We start from the raw sequence: 21,652 nt of genomic DNA, 5'->3' as shown, positions 1-21,652 counted from the left end.
GCCCTGCGTTCCATTTCTTGGTACCACATACACAGAAAAGTTGGAAGTGGTGCTGTGGCTCAAGTGATAGAATGCTAGCCTGATGCTGAAGAGCTCAGGGACGCTCTCATTTTTCTTCACAGTAGCTTATTGAACTCACCTGGCTTCACATTAAGTCTTTATGTACTGGAATTTCATGGTTGCACATGATATGAAATAAGGTACAGTTTCTTTCATTTTTTTTTCTTTTTTATAGAGGCATCCAGCTATCTTAGAACCTCCATTTCCTTGTCTCTATAGAGCCATGTTTATTTTAAATTTGTGTGTGCTGGCATGCTGGTTCTGGGGCTTGGACTCAGGGCCTTGGTGCTGTTCCTTAGCTTTTCTGCTCAAGACTGGCACTCTACCACTTTAGCCACACCTCCACTTCTGGCCTTTTGCTGGTTAATTGGAGATAAAAGTCTCATGGGATCCTCAGATCTCAACCTCCTGAGTAGCTATGATTGTAGGCATGATCCACCAGTGTCTAGCAGTAGTAGTACTTTTAAAAATGTTGTTAGCATCTATTAGTTGTAGGAGATGGGGAATTTCATTTTCTTTCGGTTGGTCATGGGGCTTGAATTTAGGGCCTGAGCACTGTGTCTGAGTTTTTCTCTCATTCCTAATATTCTACCACTTTGAGCCATAGCTCTTCTTCTGGTTTTCTGGCAGTTAATTAGAGAGATTATTCATGGACTTTCCTGTCTTGGCTACCTCTGATCTACAATCCTCGGATCTCAGCCTCCTAAGCAGTTGGGATTACAGGTGTTGAGCCACCAATGCCTGATTGGGTATTTCTTTTTGACATACCCCAATATGCATACCACGTGTCTTGATCAGACCCTCTCCCACTGTCTCTCTCCCTCATCTCTATCCCCACCTCCCAGCATTTTCTGTTCTGTTATTGTTGTTATATGTCAAGTGCATGGAGTATACAGAAACAAGGCCTTCTCGGGGCAGGGATTGTCTGGACAAAAGCCCAGAAAATGTGACACCTGGTGGGTCATACATAACAGTAAACTCTGTCATCTCTTTTTATGACCGCGATCTCTTGGCACATTTTCTACCAGGATTTTCATCTGTATTCCATTTTGTCTGATTTGGATGGGTCCAGAGTGCCTCACACATGACTCATTGTCAAACTATTCATGAAACATATTAGTACCATGTTGGTTAGCCACAGATCCATATCACCAAGGGCTGGGCTGGGCCTTCTTATGATTTCTACCAATTGTAGTGCTACAGGATTCCTGAGTTTACCCACATGTGGCTTCCTTTCCCAAACTCGAGCCCGCCACCAACTTGTACGCCAACTGATTCACCCACTCACCCTTGGGAGTGGTGGAATTCATGCCACACCCCCAAGGACAATAGTGCCATGGGAGAAAGCATCAGAGTCTTGCACTCTGTCAACTCACAGTAAGCATCTATAAGGCCCAGCTATAGTAAGATAAGGATGTAGGAAGCTGGGTATGTTATTTCATGCCTGGAATCCTAGCTTCTGAGGGGACTGAGAGCTGAAAATCCTGGTTTGGAGCCACCCTGACCTTACGAATTTGTGAGACTTTTTTTTATCTCCAATGAATCAGCCAAAAAAAAAAAGCCAGAAGTGGAGCTGTGGCTCAAGTGGTAGAGTGCCTTTGCACCTTGAGTGAGGAAAGCCAAGCAAGAGCTGCATGACACTGAATTCAGGATCTCCGTACTGGCACATATAGACACATACACTCTGTGTGACCATTCCTCATCCTGAATGAGCACTGACACCATTGAGAGGCCAATACACAGATTTCTGCTCCTTTCCCCACTGGCTGAAGAGGGACTATGTGAAAAACTGAGCTATTTGGGAGACTGAAAAATTACTAAACGCTGGTCTCATGCCTGTATTTCTAGCTACTCAGGAGGCTGAGATCTGAGGATTGAGATTCAAAGCCAGTCTGGGCACAAAAAGACCTGAGACTCTTATCTCCAATTAACCTCTAGAAAATGGGAATTGGGGCTTGGCTCAATGGTAGGGCAGTAGCCTTGAGCTGAAGAGCTCAGGGACTGTGCCCAGGTGAGTTCAAGCCCCATGACACCCCTCCCCCCCAAAAAAAGAAAAGAAAAATTACTAAGCATCAGAATCTATTATCAAAAGTAACAGTATATGGCTGGGAATATGGCTTAGTGGTAGAGTGCTTGCCTAGCATGCATGAAGCACTGGATTTGATACCTCCGTACCATCTAAACAGGAAAATCCAGAAGTGGCACGTGGCTCAAGTGGTAGATCACTACCCTTGAGCCCAAAAGAAGCTAGGGACAGTGCCCAGGCTCTGAGTTCAAGCCCCAGGACAGACCCCCCTCCCCCAAAAAAACAGTAACGATGTAAAGCCCGGTGCTGGTGGCTCATATCTGTAAGCTTAGCTCAGGAGGCTGAGATCTGAGGATCACAGTTTGAAGCCAGCATGCACAGGAAAGCTACATGAGAGTCTTCCCTCCAATTAAACACACACACACACACACACACACACACACACACACACACACACAAACACACACACGTACACACACGCCAATGGAAGGCTAGGTGCCAGCGGCTCATGTCTGTAATCCTAGCTACTCAGGAAGCTGAGATCTGAGGATTTTGGTTCAAAGCATGAAAGTCCATGAGACTCTTATCTTCAGTTAACCACCAGAAAACCAGAAGTGGCGCTATGGCTCAAGTGGTAGAGTGCTAGCCTTGAGATGAAGAGTTTAGGGACAATGCCTAGGCCCAGAGTTCAAGCCCCAAAAACCTGCAAAAAAATTATAAAAAATAAAATAAAATAAAAGCAAGTGGAGCTGTCGCTCTAGTGGTAGAATGCTAACCTTGAGCAAAACAGCTCAGGGGCAGTACACCGGCCCTGAGTTGAAGCCTCAGATTCACACACACACACACACACACACACACACACACACACACACACACACACACAGAGTACTTAAAACTCAAAGTTCATATCTGTTTGTTTTTGAGACAGGGTCTCACCATGTAGCCCGGCTGGCCTGGAGGAATTTGTGATCCTCCTGCCTCAGCCTTCTGAGTGCTGGAATTACAGGCATGCACCACCATACTAAAAACTAGGAAAATGTCTTCTTTCATTTGACCTATCTTTTTTCTTTTTTCTTTTCGTGGGTCATGGGGCTTGAACTCAGCCTGGGCACTATCCCTGAGCTCTTCAGCTCAAGGCTGTCGACCTACCCTTAAGCCAAGCCTCATTTCCCATTTTCTAGAGGTTATTTGGAGATAAAAGTCTCAGGTCTTTTTGTGCCTGGGCTGGCTTTGAACTTTGATCCTCAGATCTCAGCCTCCTGGTGGCTAGGATTACAGGCATGAGCCACTACACCCAGTTTATTTGTCCCATCTTATTGAACATTAACCCTACTACCTGAAACAGCAGTGAGTAATAATAGCTATAATAAATAATAAATCCTTTCTATTGGAGAGATTTACTTTTTAGTCCATCAAAGGAAGATGGAATGAATAAGTTATGATACATCAAACTAATGAGTGAAGTTTGCTAATATATATTGCTTTGAAAAATGTACGCAACATTTTCTTTTGCCAGTCCTGGGCTTGAGCTCAGGGCCTGAGCACTGTCCTTGGACTTTCTCAAGGTTAGAGCTCTACCACTTGAGCCTCAGCACCACTTCTGGCTTTTTTCTATATATGTGGTACCGAGGAATCGAACCCAGGTCTTCGTGCATGCTAGGCAAACACTCTACCACTAGGCCAAACTCCTGGTCCTATATGCAACATGTTTATTTTAGTAAATTTTTGAATGTCTTACCTATTACAAACAAATAAAATAAAAATCAAATTGCAGTATGCTCCTATTTGTGTATACAAGATAGACGCATATGTATATGTATTAATTAAAATTGTGGAAGAATGTTTTGACATTAATAATTATAAGATAATGGAGCTGAGGAAGGTTAAGATTTTGATTTTCTCTTTATATCCTTCCATGTTGTTGAAAATTTTTAGCCAAAGTGATTTATTGCTTTTCTACTTTTATAAACAAATAACAAGAACTCCAAATAATTTTGAGAGTGTCTGACACTCAGGGACTCACTTCCAGCAGGGGGCAGCAATGATTCTTAAATATTTCTAACATCAACACAACTGAAGATTAAGAGTCCACAGGTTTCCCATTCCACGACCAAATACTGACCTTGGGTTACAGAATCACAAAGGAAACAAAAAGCAAGCTTGGAATGCTGTTAAAATCTGGGTTCCATGTCTCATACCTATTATCATAGCTACTCAGAAAGCTGAGATCTAAGGATCAAGGTTTAAAGCCAGCCAGGGCAGGAAAGTCTATAAGACTTTCTGCTTCTCTTTTTTTTGCATGAGGGATCAAACCCAAGATGTTGCATTTACTGGGCAAGCACTTTGCCACTAAGCTACATCTCAGCTCTCCATAAGACTTTTATCCCTCTAACCACACAAAAAAGCTGAAAGATGAGCTGTAGCTAAAATGGTAGAGTGCTAGCCTTGAGCCCAAAAGCTCAGGGACAGTGCTCAGGCCCTGTGTTTAGTCCCAGGATGGGAACACACACCCAAAAAAATACTGTTGGAGCTGTCACTATAATGCATTTTCCTTATGGTTTATTTAGTAATATCTATGAGGCTCAACTTTTAAATCCCTTTTGGGATTTGACAAGTCACTTAATCAAAAAGGACTTGACAACTTCATTTAAATAGTTCTCTTTCCAGCTCTAAAATAAATAAATAAATAAAACGCAGACGTTACAAATCAAAATTAGTGCCAGGAAACAATGAACTCCAGTGCCTCTGAACTTAATTGACTTATCAAAGAATTCATTTTAGCTGATCAGGCCAGTTTATCTTAAGGGTACATCAAAGAAGTTTTTTCTGGTTGAAGTATATTTTTTAAAGTATTTATTCAACTCAATGATGGAGGAAAAAAAAGAACTCTCCCACTTGATCAACGGTTAGTATGTGTGTAGAGATTGTAGACTTGGCATTGTGAAATGACACATAGGCCTATGAAAGAATCTTCATTGGGCTGGCCAAATTCAACATCAGGCAATTGTAGAGAAATAAACACAAGTTAACACTTAACTACAAGTATCTGTTCTGTCCTTCTCATCAGAGAGTGGCTTGAAAGTGTTACAGGGCTCTGTTACTACAACAAGAAGCTGGTCTCTTGCCTGTAATTGTAGCTACTCAGGAGGCAGAGATCTGAGAATTACAGTTCGAAGCCAACCCTAACAGAAAAATCTGAGATTCTTTTTTTTTTTCTTCTTTTTTTTCCAGTCCTGGGCTTCAGCTCAGGGCCTGAGCACTGTCCTTGGACTTTCTCAAGGTTAGCGCTCTGCCACTTGAGCCTCAGCACCACTTCTGGCTTTTTTCTATGTATGTGGTACCGAGGAATCGAACCTGGGTCTTCATGCATGCTAGGCAAGCACTTTAACCACTAGGCCAAACTCCCGGCCCAAAAATCTGAGATTCTTATCTTCAATTAACTACCAAAAAAAGCTGGAAGTGGAGCTGTAGCTCAAGTAGTAGAGCACTATCCTTGAAAAACCTCAGGGATAGTGCTAGATCCTAAGTTCAAGCCCAGTACCAGCAACACAGGCAAAAACAAAAACAAACAAAACAAGCAAATAAACCTCTTGTCACTTTTAGAGAACATTTATTGAGTATGTACATCCTAAAGTTTCCCAGTTTTTCTTCATGCTCAAGCAATTTTAGGGCTCTTTTTACAGATGATGCATGCTTGTGTGCATGCATGAGTGTGAGTGTGAGTGTGTGTGTGTGTGTGTGTACTCAGGGCCTGGGTGCTGCCCTTTGTTTTTTTTTGTTCAAGGCTATCAGTCTATCACGTGAGCCAAAGCTCAATTTTGGTACTAATTAGAGATAAGAGTCTCATAGACCTTCCTGCTGGGACCAGCTTCGAACTGTGATCCTAACTGTGAGTAACTAGGATTATAGGTCTAAATTATCAGAGCTCAGTCAGCTGACTCTATAAATGTTAAATCTATTTTTTTCTTTTTAAAAATTTTTAATTGTAGTAAAGGTGATGTACAAAAGGGTTACAGTCAGGGAAAATTTAAACCTGTCTCTCGGCTCTAAGATCCTATTGTGCTAGCTTATGCAGGGGACTCAGTTGATTCAGTATTCTCTTAAAGCTATCTGCTAGGAGGGGTTGATTGCAATCATAAAGAGTACAAAGCCCCTGGAGGTACCCTCAGTCTCCAGCCAAGAAAGGCTTGGGTTAGGTCCCAGGGCAGGAGACCAGGAGGAGGAGACCCAGCTCAGGCTGTATGAGACTCATCTCCAGCATTTGTTTATAAAAAAAAAAAAAAATCTTCCCAGGGTCTGATTTTTGAAATGTTCATGCTCCTCAAAATTAAATTTCATTTCATACTGGAACTAATCTTTTCATAGGACTTGAATCAATAGAAGGGTTTATGATCTTATTTTGTAGCCAGTTTCCTCCCTCCACTAGTTTATTGTTTTCTCCCTTCATCCCCAGTCAAGGACACTGCTTTGAAAGGCCACAGGGTCTGTGCCCTTCAGCTTCAGAGTGCTGGTATGAGGGCGTGTGAATTGTTTCCATCCACAAATGCAGCCTTCTCTCAGCCATACACAAGCCCTTCTAAAACTAACTAACGGCTCCCTTGCCTCTGGAATCTTCCCTGATGAGGTTTCTACTGTCCATATCTTAGGTTCTGTGTCACAGATGTCATGAGGTTGTGGGAATGTAACTGGGGGAATGAGCCAGGAAGCCTTTGTATGGTAGGTGCAAGTCCTGATTCTTCACACAGGGGGCAGTATGGTTCTTTGGGGCAAGCTAGGACTATGGAATCTGGCATCCATATTCCTGAGTTCTCAAATTCATTCTGGCTGTCCTTGATCACCTTGGACCTGATGTCTCATTCTTGTGGGCTGTTGTCTCCCACCCCAACTTCTCCAGGCCAGCTGTCCCTTCTTTTAACTCCTCTCAGCTACTGTGAGCTGTCCAGATAATTGTCAGGCCTCATCTGTCAATCGGGGATAATTATAGTCCCTTCCTACTGAATTCTTCTAAGGACGAAATGAGACCAGGCATGTTTGTAGAACTTGGCACTTGGCATGTTGTAGCAGATGCTTTAGCCTGGCTTGCCTAAAACCCCTTCCAGGCCCTTTCTAGATTGCTTCCCAGGCTGCAAAGGCAGAAAAAATGAAACCCTCACATTTCTCTAGTTCTTTTAGCAAGCCACAGTTCTATATGTCGTTCAGATTCCCGACTTTTACCAGAGACTTCAGAAGTTGAGTGAGGTGGACGAGTGGCAGAAAGTTCAGCCTTCACCTTCCTAGTACTGATCAGGATAGAGGCAATAAATAGGATGCTAGAGTCGCCAGCTATCCAGCTGTTCTGGAGCTTCAGTAATTTGGAAGTTTCCAAATGGTCTCAAAATCTCCAGCTTGATTGCCAGCCCACCAACCGCTGCAGAGTAATCTTGAAAATCTTCCTTGGCTACTTGGCTTAGAGTCTATATTTCTTCAACTTTGCTCAATGAACCCCTTTATGCTTAAATTCACAAGAGTGAAATCAGCCATTTGTAATTAAAAATTGTTCATTAAACAAACATTTAGTAAATATTAGTTGTTACCATTCAATTAAACTTTCTCAAAGCTGGGCACTGATGGCTTACACCTGAAATCCTAGCTTCTTGGAAGGCTGAGATCTGAGGATCAAGGTTTGACCAAAGTCTGTGAGTGAGACTTATCTCCAACTGGTCAGCAATAAATCCAGGTATAGAGATGTTGTTCAAGTGGTAGATTGCCAGTGTTGTACAAAAAAAGTGAAGCACACAAGAATTTAAGCCCCAGGACTGGCACAAAAAAGAGAAAAGAAAACTTCCTCAAAGACTTGATACTAAAGGCAGGATCACATTTCAGGTAAGAAAACATTGACTACTTGATAAGACTACATGAAATATTTTCTGGATCATTACCGTCTCATAAAACTTTTTTTTTTCCTTTGGTCAGTCATAGGGCTTGAACTCCGGGCCTGGGTGCTGTCTCTGAGCTCTTCAGCTCAAGGATACCACCCTACCCCTCGAGCCACAGTGCCACTTCCAGTTTTCTAGTGGTTAATTGGAGATGAGAGTTTCATGGTCTTTAGTACCCTGGCAGGCTTTGAACTGTGATCCTCAGATCTCAGCCTCTTGAGTAGCTAGGATTACAGATGTGAGCCACCACGCCCAGCTCTATAAAACTTTCTTTAATGATAGGGTTTTAACATTGTGCTGGTAGTTTAGCTAATTTGCAATAAAACAAGAAAAGGAAATGAAAGGCTGATGACATAATTGCCCATATATAAAATATGAAATACCACTGGAAGTAAAAGCAATTATAACCAGATTGTGGGATAACAAGGTTAATGTGCCAAGGTGAACTACTCTCTTAGAGACCAGCAATGAACTAATATTTCTTATATGTTAGCAATGAACAGTTTTAAAATTAAAGACACATGAACTGAAAAAGATGCAATATTTAGGTATGCACCTAAAAAGGGGGATCTTTATAAGGAAAACTACAAAAGTCTGGTAAAAGAAATAAAGAACTAGGTAAACGAAGAGAAATTCAGTGTTCATGGAGGGCTAGTCTGTAGCTCAGTGGCAAAGCACTTGCCTAGCAAGTACAATGTCCTGGATTTGAGCCCCGGTAGCAAAAAAAGAAATAAAGAAAAAAAGAAAAGCAAGCAAGGAAGGAAGGAAGGAAGGAAGAAGGATCTGGGCACTGGTGGCTCATGCCTGTAATCCCAGCTACTCAGGAGCCTGTGATTTGAGGATCAAGGTTCAAAGCCAGCCTGGGCACAAAAGTCCCTGAGACTCTTATCTCCAATTAACCAGTAGAAAACTGGAAGTGGTGTTATGGCTCAAGTGACAGAGCATTAGCCTTGAGCTGATGAGCTCAGAGACAGTGCTCAGGCCCAGAGTTCAAGCCCTACAGCCGACCAAACCAAACCAAACCAAACAAAGGTTTGTGGAGCACCTATTTGAAGGTTTTTGGCACATAGTAGGTCCCCTGCTTCATATATTATGGAATTTGTCACTACTATCACTAGAATGCTAGAGCAAAAAAGTTCAAAGGCAGTGCCCAGCCCTTGAGTTTAAGGCCCAGGACCAGCACAAAACAACAATAGGGGAAAAAGTGAATAAAATATAAGAAAATTAATGGGGATAATTTTATAATTCATAATTGTAAGCTTCTTATTTAAAGTCAAATATTTCCCCCCCTATTTTGGTTGACCAGAGGCTACACAGACGTGATCTTTCTACAGCCATCACCTGACAACTCTGGAAACACTAAAACAAAACAAAGCAAAACCCCCACAACCATTCACAAAGAGTGTGGATTCCCACCAGGCTGCTCTTCCACAGGTCACTTTCACATCCCCTGAATAAATCTAAACTGTAAATCCTAAAAAGCTTCCTTCCCTTAGAACCAACCAAACAGACCAAGCAAAGGAAGCTGGGGTTGGTGGGGGGGGGGGGCTGGGGGGAGGCAGAGATGGCCAAGTTCAGCTTGGGGTGATCTTTTATTATGGACCTTATCTTCCATTCTTCCTCTCACACAGATGTTGAATAAATGAGCTTAGCTCATGCTTTTCAGTCCAGAAGGTGATTGTCCAGTGAGGTTTGGAGAGAGGAACTTGTATTTCCTGATAGGATTCTCTCTTGACACAGATTCAAATTTAGGAAGGAGCTGTCTAAGGCTTTATAAACACTTAGGATATATATGTGGCTCAAGACTCCTCTGATTTCCTACTGCCCTCTTGGTGTATCTTTTATCTCATTGGAGTGAAGCAGTGGCTTGGATTCAACACTGGATTGACTGGCAGCTGGGAGCTTAGCCCTTTCCTCCTGCTCCAGTTCATAAATGGCAGGGCGTTTCCCTGAACTGGAAGTCCCAGGTGCTTGGAAAACCTGCCAAGTACTTCTTGCAACTTGAAACACACACACACACACACACACACACACACACACACACACACACACACACACAAACCAAATAGCCAGGCATCAGAGGCCCTATGCCTGTAATTCAGCTATTCAAGAGGCTGAGATCTGAGGATCACAGTTCAAAGTCAACCCAGGCAGGAAAATCCATGAGACTTTTTATTTTTTGACTCATTTTATTCAGATAACACTCTGAACATGTGTCCAAGAACACTCAAGTAATAAATCAAATAGAATCAGATGTTAAGAGTGGTTTTCAAACATTACTTGCCTGTGATTTCTCCAATATAAAACCATATCTGCAACTCAGTGGCCACCAAACCATTCAGCTTCCTTAACTGTGAGCTGTTTGGAGCTACCAGTCTGAGCATTATGGATTATTTTTCTCAGCTTCTGAATAGCTGTGGGGATTCCAGCAGGGGTTGGAGGAACCAGCTCAATCTTGGCGTAGTGCCAAAATGTGGCCAATGCAGGTTTGGAATAAGTTACAGCGCCACTCATCAGCATTGGGGTTTTCTACATGAGGTTGCAGATGAATTGGGCCATGGCTCCCAGATGGACAGTCCATCTCCCTGAATGGCTGGCTGAATGTCCCATGAGACTCCCATCTCCAATATACTACTCTGAAAAAGCCAGAGTGGTGCTGTGGCTCAAGGGGTAGAGTGCTAGCCTTGAGTACAGAAAGGCTCAGGGACAATGCCCAGGCCCTGAATTCAAGCCCCAGTACTTGAACCAAAAAACAAACAAAACTACCTTTATGTCTTCTTCAACTTTTTATTCTTTTGTTTCACATGAATGATAACATGCTATGTGAATATATTTGTGTGTGTGTGTGTGTGTGTGTGTGTGTGTGTGTGTGTGTGTGTGTGTGTGTCAGTATTGGTCTTGGATGCTGGCATTAGCTTTTTCACTCAAGGTTGGCACACTTATGATTACCAGATTTTTGGTGGCTAATTGGGGATAAGGATCTCAGGGGTTTTCCTGCCTGAGCTGGTTTTGACCTTCAATTCTCAGATCTCAGCCTCTTTGAGTAGCTAGGATTACAGGTGTGAGCCATAGTGCCTGGCTCTAGGGGACTGTCGGAGATGGGACATTTCTATCTTTATTTGGGTGGTGGTTGAATTAATGTTTGCACTTGCTGAAACTCATTCATCTTTTGTGGTTGTTTCTGTTGTTTCTGGGAATGGGGCTTGGACTCAGTGCCTGCCTGGGCGCTGTCCCTGAGCTCTTCAGCTCAAGGCTACCGTCCTACCCCTGGAACCTCAGCCCCACTTCCGTTTTCTAGTCGTTAATGGGAGATAAGAGTCTCACAATCTTCAGTGCTCAGGCTAGCTTTGAACCACGATCTTCAGATCTCAGCCTCCCGGGTAGCTAGGATTATAGGCATGAGCCACTATGCCTATCTCTATTCTTAAATGTTTTTAATTTTGTGTAAAATATGTTTCATTTTTACAGCTTGAGAGAATTAGACTGTGAATTGCACTCATGAGCGCTTTTTCAGTTCTCCAAACGTATCATGTTTTTTCCCACACATTGACTCTTTTGTATATACATGCCACTGTGCTGATATTGGAGCTTCAACTCAGAACCTTGTACTCTCACTTGGCTTTTCCACACATAGCCGGTGTCTACCACACCTTTACTTCTGGCTTTTTTTTTAGTTTGGAGAAAAGACTACTTAAACCACCACTGTCAGATCTCAGCCTCTTGAGTAGCTAGGATTACAGGCGTGGGCCACCAGTTTCTAGTCCCAGTGTTTGTTTTTGTTTTTGGTCAGTCATGGAGCTTGAGCTCTGGGCCTGCCCTGAGCTCTGCAGCTCAAGGTTACTGTTTTACCACGTGAGCCACAGGGCCACTTCCCCACTTCCGGTTTCCTGGTGGTTAATTGGAGATAAGTCTTTTGGACTTTCGTGCCTGGGCTAGCTTTGAACTGTGATCCTCAGATCTCAGCCTCCAGAGTAGCTAGGATTATAGGCATGAGCCAAGGAGCCCTGCTTTGTTTGTTCATTTTAAATTTTTTTAAAAAATGTTTCCATATGGGGCTGGGAGTTTGGCCTAGTGGTAAGAATGCTTGCTTAGCATGCATGAAGGCCCAGGTTTGATTCCTCAGCACCTCACATAGGTAGAAAAAGCCAAAAGTGGTGCTGTGGCTCAAGTGGTAAGAGTGCTAGCCTTGAGAAAGCCCAAGGACAGTGCTCAGGCCCTGAGTTCAAGCCACAGGACTGCAAAACAAAAAAAAGTTTCCATACCTTCTCTTTTACTGTTAGCATATTTCTAGCGTGTGGTCCAGCTGTCTACTTTCTAGTGGTGGGTAATATAACCCTAATCATTGAAATTAGAGGATTCGTTGGGTTTAGAAACTTTAAAGTTTTAAGAAATTCAGAAAAAATTGACCTGGTGCAGGTGGCCTGCAATCCTAGCTACTCAGGAGGCTGCGATCTGAAGATCATGGCTTAAAACCAGCCTAGGCGGCAAAGTCTCTGAGACTCTTATCTCCAATTAACAACCAGAAAACCGGAAGTGGCATGGTGGCTCAAAGCAGTAGAGTGCTGGACTTGAGCTAAAGCACTCTTGGACAGTGTCCAGACCCAGAGTTCAAGTCTCATAACGTAAAAAAAAAAAAAAGAACCTTTCAGTGGGCAAATGGGTGGCAGGAAGGTGGTAGAAGGGATTTGTGGTGCCCTGGTAAATCCTCAAGTTAGATTCAGCCTTAATTCTCATTATATAAAAAAGAAAAGTAGAGTGGTGGGGGTGAGGGGAGAAATGAATGTACCCCTCCCCCCAACAAGTTTCTGAGAATTTTTCAAACAATTGGAGTAATTAAACATTCTCAGAAGTAGCCGCTGGCTGGTGCCCTTTTCACCGAGGGAATGTGGACTAAGCATGATATATTAAAAGAGAAGGAGCTGCTCTATTGAAGTTAAAAATAATCTTCTGTCACATGGCTAATTTGTTGGAATGTAGCAATCAAGGGCTGTGGGCAGAGGGAGAACTGGAAGCAGCTGGGGACTTTGCAGACAGGGTACATGCCTGGGGACCATGTTTGTAGGGGCAGATAAACAGTGTCACAGTTCACTTATGGCACTTTATCTGAAAGCTCATAAAAGAGGCAGGAAGAAGGGAAAGTGGGTTCAAGTTCAGAGCAGTGACCTTGGTTTATCAGACAGTGAAGGAATGGGTCTGAACTGGTTACCTGCACTGAATCACTCAGCGAGGAAGAAGGCCTTTCAGTTCCTCTGCTTTGAATCTATTTCAAAAGAACACATAACCTCAAGGAGCCCTTTGATCCTAAATCCATGGGAAAAGCAATCTATAGGAGTTTTGAAAGAAAAAAACAAAGTTCAGGGCAGGAATATAAGAGTTTGGGATATTCAAGTGTTTTTTTATTTTAAGGAAAGATCTATTAGTGTATATTAATTTACACAAAGAATTTTCAATGTGGTGTTTCCACACAAACTCATAATATGCTTTGATCACAGTTATCCTCTCTATTTTTTTAATTTGAAATAGAAGAAAAAAATAATTTAGTCAAATCTCTGAATCTTCCATTGCAGAAGACAGGATTTTGAGCTGATCTGCTCAAGTTGTTCAACCAGCAAATAACAGAACTAGATTCAAACCCAGGTCTTTGGCTAGAATAAAGGGTATCACTATTGGGAGGTACAAGGTTCAAGCTTGAACAAGTTCTAACTTTTCTCAGTAGTTTTATTTATTTATTTATTTATTTGCCAGTCCTGGGCTTGAGCTCAAGGCCTGAGCACTGTCCTTGGACTTTCTCAAGGCTAGAGCTCTGCCACTTGAGCCTCAGCACCATTAACAGCTTTTTTCTATGTATGTGGTACCAAGGAATTGAACCTGGGTCTTCATGCATGCTAGGCAAGCACTCTACCACTAGGCCAAACTCCTGGCCCCAGTAGTTTTATTTTTTCCATGGGATTCAAAATCAGATCCTCTGGCTCTCACTCTTGTTGTTTTGCTCAAGATTGTGATACTCCATCATTTGAGCTATACTTTTACTTCCAACTTTTGGCTGGTTAATTGGAGATAAAAGTCTCATAATCTTTTCTGTCCTGGCTGGCTTCAAACTGGGGTCCTTACATCTCAGCCCCCTGAGTAGCTAGGTCTGCAGGTTTGAGCCCCCAGTGCCCAGCTTCTCAGTGGCTTACAATCTACTAAATGAGCATAAAAATATAATCCACAATGTCAAATTGCTACAAGCACATTTAAAATCTAATAACCAGCCTAAAGGAGATGCTTAATTAAAGATAGATTAATATTATGCCAGAGATATTTCCTACCCCAGCTTGCATCAAATTTCTAGTGCTTTTTGTAAATTGCTTTTGTCCACTTATTCTCTTTGGTTTGTGTGGAATTTTTTTCCTCTGGTTCCTACCTCCAGCTCCCATCCCTTAGGTAAAGAGAAAAGGGGATGGTGAACTTGATCAGAATCTGTCCCTCATTGGATGAAGCGGAGAGACTTTTCTACCATTCTAACACACGCATGTGTCTTGTTTTCTCTTCAACTATGTGCCTGCTGGTTTGTCTTTTCACTTTGGTGTCCAAATGCTGACAAGCAGAAACAGGACCAAAGAGAAGTGAGCACACTGCTCCAACAGTAAAGGTGGCAGCCAGATCTGCTGAAGCAGTTTGGAATATTTGATCAATTTCCAAGTTCATAATTGGCACTACTGACCGTAGGTATTCTTAACTTCCAGTCAAGGCTGGGCTCATAACCTGAACACCTCTGTAGAGTGAAGGTTGAGTTCTCTTGTAGGCATAAATTTTTCTCATACTGTTTTGAGAAAAGAAAAAAAAAGTGAAATTAGTAGTTCTCATAACCAGAAAAAATAATTCATTTATGACTTGATTGAAGTGTTCAACAGTGTTCCCCAAACACTTTTCTATGTTGTTGGGCTCCATTCTTCCTCCTGATTCTTTCCACTTGGAAAAGGAAATAGCAACAGTGAGATCTGGCTTTGCTTTGTTTTTTGTTTTTTTTCTTTCCAGCTTAGCTTTTTGCTTTGGGGGTACTGGGATTTTGAACTCAGAGCTTGAGCTTGTTTGACATTTATTATACCATTTGAATTATGTGTAGTCCAGCCCTAGTTTAGTCTTCTTAAAATAGAAAGTAGTCATCATTTCCATCCATCTCCTTAGTTCCCTTTCCGTGATTGACTCTTAAATCCTGCGCACATTCATAAAACAAGAAGGCCAAGAAAATGGGCTTTGCTGATTGGACGGTTTGCTCTTATAGCCCAAATCTATCACCAAGGGGGTGGAGCATATTGATTGGTAGCTCCATTAGCTTCAGGTCAAATAGAGGGAATCTGTTTCTTCAAAGACGGGGTGCTAGGGGCCGGGAGTTTGGCCTAGTGGTAGAATGCTTGCCTAGCATGCAATAAAGACCTGGGTTCGATTCCTTGGTACCACACACATAGCAGAAAGCCAAAAGTGGTGCTGTGGCTCAAGTGGTAGAGCCTTAGCCTTGAGAAAATCCAGGGACAGTGGTCAGGCCCTGAGCCCAAGCCCAGGACTGGCCAAAAAAAAAACAAAAAGATGGGGTGCTAAAACCAGAAGGAAGGGAAAAGCTGGCAGATATGAACAATAAACACCCATGTCTACATCAGTATCTGGGTGATTTTTTTTTTTTTTTGTCTGTCACAGAGCTTGAGCTCTGGGCCTGGGCACTGTCCCTGAGTTCTTCAGCTCAAGGCTACCCGTCCTATCCCCTGAGCCACAGTGTCACTTCTGGTTTTCTAGTGGTTAACTGGAGGTGGGTGTCTCATGGTCTTTACTCGGACTGGCTTTCAACCTTGATCTTCAAATCTCACCCTCTGAGTAGCTAGGATTACAGGTGTGAGCCACCGCACCTGGCTTCTATGTGCATTTTTATGAGATAATGGATTAGAGTTTTCTTCACATACCCCAAGTGTCTATAATCCTAGAAATACAACTTTCAGTGAAGAGAATGTCTATAATCCTAGAAATACAACTTTCAGTGAAGAGAATGTTTCCTTCAATTCTAGATATTTCTTGTGGTGTGGAGGGCCTGTAGCTACTATAAAGCTCCAGGATCTTCTTTGCTCATTACTCCTACACATAGGGAAGGGGGACATTAGGAGAAACTAGACCTGAGCCTCTAAGTGCCTTCTTTCTTGGGCTGTAGAGGCTATGAGAGGAATGAGAGGGGTAGCTTGGTGCTGGATGCTTGCCTAGCATGAGCAATGCCAGGGTTTGATTCCCAGCACCACAGAAGAAGAGGAAGAGGAAGAGGAAGAAGAGGAAGAAAAAGAAGAAGAAGAAGAAGGAGGAGGAGGAGGAGGAGGGAGGGAGGGGGAGGAGGAGGAAGAAGAACCAAATGCCTGTGGCTCATACCTGTAGTCCTTACTACTCAGCGGGCCTAAGATCTGAGGACTATGGTTTGAATCCAACCCTGTGAGATTCATATTTAATCACCAAAAAGCCAGAAGTGGAGTACACAGAGAGAGAGAGAGGAGAGAGAGAGAGGAGAGAGAGAGAGAGAGAGAGAGAGAGAGAGAGAGAGAGAGAGAGAGAGAGAGAGAGAGGAGAAGAAAAGAAAAGAAAAAAAAGAAAAGAAAAGGCGTTGAGAGAGGGAGGATGATGAGATCTACCTACTCTGGAGAGAGTATGCTCTGGTCTGTTGGGCAAGTTTGTTTAATACAGCTATAAGGAAGCTTATTGGACACATACCCTGCCACAGTCTCTAGACTATGGCCTTAATGAGACAATAGCCAGCTTTGTTTGTTTATTTCCACTTCAATTGATTTAAAGCCAAGAACGAAGGAGTCCTACTATTTGTTAACTTGCTCCTCAAAAGTCTACTAGAAGTACTACTTAAGAGCATCAGGGACCCACAGATTCAAGAATTCTCATCCTCCTCTTCCTGGCTGGGTCCTCAGCTCAGGCAGCAAGGAACAGCTGGCCTTGGGAATTCACAGAGACAGTGAAATGCTCACAGTAGGTTCGGAAAGGCAAGGACGCCAGGGTTACTTAACAGTGGTGAGAGGACGGGGATTGCACGAGGAGGGGGCGCGGAAACAATGGAGAGATGACCCAACGGTGGCCTGTGCCGTGCACACCAGAACCATGTGCAGGGTGGAGCATCGCTGGTACTTTTCCACAGTCTCACTCTGCCTGGGATGGCGGTCACATGTCTCCTCCATCTCGCTGCCCCCCGTTTAACCCTTCTGGAAAATAAACTGTTCCACTTCCAGAGGGGTGAACAAGGTTGGGGCACACAGACCAACTTCAAAGTTACTGATTTTTGATTGCAGGAGTAATCTACAGTCTTTGAAATGAACTAAGGATATATGTGTGTGTGTATAAAGAAAGAGAAGGCTTTCAACCCAAACTTTTGTGTGTGTGTGTGTGTGTGTGGTTAACGGGGCTTGAACTCTGCCTGAGTGCTGTCCTTGAGCTCTTCAGCTCAAGGCTACCGACCTGACCTTGACCCAAGCCCCACTTCTCATTTTCTAGAGGTTAATTGGAGATAAGAGCCTCAGGTCCTCTTGTGCCTGGGCTGGCTTTGAACCCTGATACTCAGATCTCAGTCTCCTGAGTAGCTAGGATTACAGGTGTGAGCCACCGCCCCGGCATTCAACCCAAACTCTTGACTCTGAGATTGTTAGTGTTTTTATTTGTTACTTCCCAGCCTCTACTATCTATTTTAGATCTATCTATCTATCTATCTATCTTAGATACACATGGTGTGTGTATGTGTGCAAGTATATATGGTTGTTTTTTTTTTTTTTGCCAGTCCTGGGCTTGAGCTCAGGGCCTGAGCACTGTCCTTGGACTTTCTCAAGGCTCTACCACTTGAGCCTCAGCACCACTTCCGGCTTTTTCTACATATGTGGTACCAAGGAATCGAACCCGGGTCTTCGTGCATGCTAGACAAGCACTTTAACCACTAGGCCAAACTCCCAGCCCAAGTATATATGTTTTATCACTCTTCCTTTAAAAATTTTAGATAAGTAGTTCAAACAATTGAGAAGTATATATAATGTAGATAATAAACACAAAACAGTTCTTTCTCCCTCCCCTCCCCCCACTCTCTCTTTCACTCTGTGCCAGTATTAAGGCTTGCACTAAGGGTCTGGATTCTACTCCTTAGCTTTTACACTCAAGGCTGGCACTATACCACTCGAGCCACAGCTCCACTTCCCACTTTTTTGGTGGTTAATTGGAGATAAGAATCTCATGGACTTTCCTACCTAGACTGGTATTGAACGGTGATGATCAGTCCCACAGTAGCTAGGACTGAGCTACCTGCATCTGACTCTCCTTTCATAGTGGTACCAAGGTTTCAATTCAGAGCTTCACACCTGCTAGGCCAGTGCTCTGCCACTTGAGCAATACCTCCAGCCAGTTCGTTCTTCAGCTTCTTTTCCAGGTAGGGTGTAGCGCTTTCCCTCGGCTGGTCTCCACCTCCTGTGTAGCTGGGATTCTAGTGAGCACTAAGGATCCCAACTTGATGTTCCTCTTACTATGATGTGTATGTACTATCATTATGCTTTAAACATTTACCACCTTCCTTTTCTCCACCTCAGGAATAGTTGAAATGAATGGCACTCATTTGAGAAGAAGGTGCTGATACCATGACACTCATTTTAGAGGCAAGCAACTGAGACTCCTAGACTAATCCAGTGGTCATACTTGACCCGTGTCCAGTGGTCATGGTTCTTGGATCAGAAACACTTTAACTCAGTAGATAGGATTGCTAAGAAAAGATGGTAGGAGGGGCCAGGAGCATGGCCCAGTGGTAGAGTGTTTGCCTAGCATGCAGGAAGCCCTGGGTTCCATTCCTGGATACCACATACACAAAAAAGCTGGAAATGGCTTAAGTGGTAGAGCACTAGCCTTGAGAAAGTACAATGACAGCTCCTAGGACCTCAGTTCAAGCCCCACGACTGGCAAAAAGAAAAACAAAAAGAAAAGATGGTAGGAGCTAGATGCCTGTGGCTCACACCTGTAACCCTAGCTATTCAGGAAGCAGGAATTGGAGGATGGAAGTTGGAAGCCAATTGGGACAGGAAAGTTGATGAGTTTCTTATCTCTAGTTAACTACCAAAAGGCTGGAAGTTTAGAGGTGTAGGATGCCAGCCTTGATTGAGACAGACAGAAAGAGAGAGAGAGAGAGAGAGAGAGAGAGAGAGAGAGAGAGAGAGAGAGAGAGAGAGAGGGAGAGAAAGAAACAGATAACAGGTAAGAGAAGTGACTTTTACAAGGCTCTTACTCTCCTTCTCTACCAGCAATCTCCATCTACTGTTCCTCACCAGGCCTCTCCAGTTCCAAGAATTTGATCCTGGGAACATCTAGCTGTAAGTCAAAGGAAAGGTCTTTACCAGCAGGAGTTATTTTATTCAATGTGTTTCCTTACATGGGTTGGGACAATAAGGGGGAAAGGAGAAATAAAATGCCAGTTACTTAGGCTGCTTTTAATGAATCACCCCCTAGTGTCATGGTCTGTCCCTAGTCAGGAAAAGCTTGAGTTTTTCCATGCCAAGAAAAACAGAGGGCAGGAAGAAACAAATTACGACCTTGTTTGTGTTTTGTGCCTTAACAATTTGATTTATAGGCCTTGATCTAGTGATTATGGATGAAAGAAAATATTTCAGTGCTCCAAACTTAACCTGAACTTCACCGGGAGTGGGTCTCACGTCCACTGCTCCAAGTCAGCACAAAGTTAAAATGAGCTGTGAATAAAGGATTAAGCTTTGGAGCTGCCTGTAGGCATTTCAACCCAGCAACAAGACCAAATTCCTTTCTCACACTCCAATAGTACACAAGACCGTTTAGAAATGCCACTGCTTTCTCCTCATTTTAGAAGCTGGACTTTAGCAAGTCAACAGATGCACATTAAGCATCTACCGTGTGCCAGGCACCGTGTGGGTGAGAATATGATGGATATGCACATCAACCAATGCCTATGTCAGAGCATACTGTGTTGTCGTATGTTTCATGGAAAGAAGGAAATAGGGTGATTTTTCGAGAGACTAGGTGACCACCAAAGTGACTAGTCTAGGTTTTACTTAAGTGCTGACATTTAAGTTAACATTAAGACAAGATGGATATGGGATTGAGAATGGTGGCACATGTCTATAATTCCGGCTACTCAGAAGGCAAAAGAAAAAGGATCTCCAGCTCAAGGCCAACCTGCAGAAAGTTATTGAGAACATATCTCAAAGCCAAAGCAACAAATAAAAATCAAACACACACACAGAAAGGTTCAGGATGAGGTTCAAATAAATGGTAAGGTGTCTGCTAAGCATATGACAGGATCCTAGGCTCCATCTCAGTAGTACCATATACAAAAAGTTGGGGTAGAAGACACTGTTCTACACAGAGGGGTTATCCTCCAAGAGAAAATCATGACTGATATTTAGAAATTAAGCCATTTCAATCTATAGATTGGTGGCTCATGCCTATAATCTTAGCTACTCAGGAAACAGGAAGAAACTTGCAGTCTAAGGCCAGTCTAGCAGCAAGTTCATAAGACCATATCTCAATGATAGTTTTTCAGCACTTGATCTGGGAGAACAGTGGGTAAATTTCTTTCTGAAACCACAGTGTGATGTAAAATTTTAAAATATAAGATCAGTTTAATTTGAAAATTTTGCTAACATATGTTGTTGAGCTGAGCAAACTAGCACTCACACACATTGCCAGTGAGCATATAAACTGGTATGACGACTAACACTGCAAATGCCTTTGACTTACAAGTCTCATTCTTTCTTATTCCTGTGCATACTGAGGTTAGATCAAAGTTACTAACTGCAGTAAAAATTGCAGTTACTAATTGGTTAAAAAGGGGCATATAAATGGTATCTTAACACAGTGGATTAAAAACATATTATAATGGGTGGTGTGTATCGCAGTGGTTGAAGTCAAGCTGAGCAAGCATGGGTCCTACAAAAAAGAAAAAGTACATTAGAGGTTAATTGAATCACCATGGAGAGCTCTAGGCTACTTATCTTTAACAGTAGATAAATGTCATTGACCAAAAGCAACTGGAACGTTCCAAGGGCAAAGTCTTTCTAAAGGAAAGTTTATGTGGATGAAAAATGATTTTTCAAAGTAGCTCTCCGTCAAAAGATTATAGGAAAAAAATGACAACTGCGTAGTTGACCAACTTGATTATCATTTTTTTTTTGCCGGTCCTGGGGCTTGAACTCAGAACCTGAGCACTGTCCTTGGGCTTTCTCAGAGCTATCACTCTACCACTGGAGCCACAGCACCACTTCTGGCTTTTTCTGTGTATGTGGTATCAAAGAATCAAACCCAGGATTTTGTGCATGCTAGGTACGCATTCTACCACTAGGCCACGCTCCTGGCACTTGATTATATTTAATGAAAAGAATCCCTAAGGGCTGGGAGTTTGGCCTAGTGGTAGAGTGCTTGCCTAGCATGCACGAAGACCCAGGTTTGATTCCTCAGTACCACATACAATAGAAAAAAGCCGGAAGTGGTACTGAAGCTCAAGTGGTAGAGCTCTAGCCTAGAGAAAGTCCAAGGACAGTGCTTAAACCCAGGACCAGCAAAAAAAAAAAGAATCCCTAAGCAGATATGGTGGTGCATACCTAAAATCCCAGCTCTTGGGAGGCCTAGACAGGAAAAT

At 42.9% G+C, this 21,652-nt stretch overlaps 1 pseudogene; it reads right to left on the bottom strand.

Moving 5' to 3' along the window:
• Positions 1-10,277: 10,277 nt before the first annotated feature.
• On the bottom strand, positions 10,278-10,560 carry LOC150046930 (ATP synthase F(0) complex subunit g, mitochondrial pseudogene; annotated as a pseudogene).
• Positions 10,561-21,652: the final 11,092 nt, after the last annotated feature.

The sequence above is a fragment of the Megascapheus bottae genome, chromosome 24 (genome assembly GCF_031878675.1).
Source record: "Megascapheus bottae isolate mThoBot1 chromosome 24, mThoBot2.hap1, whole genome shotgun sequence".
NCBI classification, from domain to species: Eukaryota; Metazoa; Chordata; class Mammalia; order Rodentia; family Geomyidae; genus Megascapheus; species Megascapheus bottae.
The sequence above is the reverse complement of the archived record's forward strand: the minus strand, read 5'-3'. Positions and strand labels throughout refer to the sequence as shown.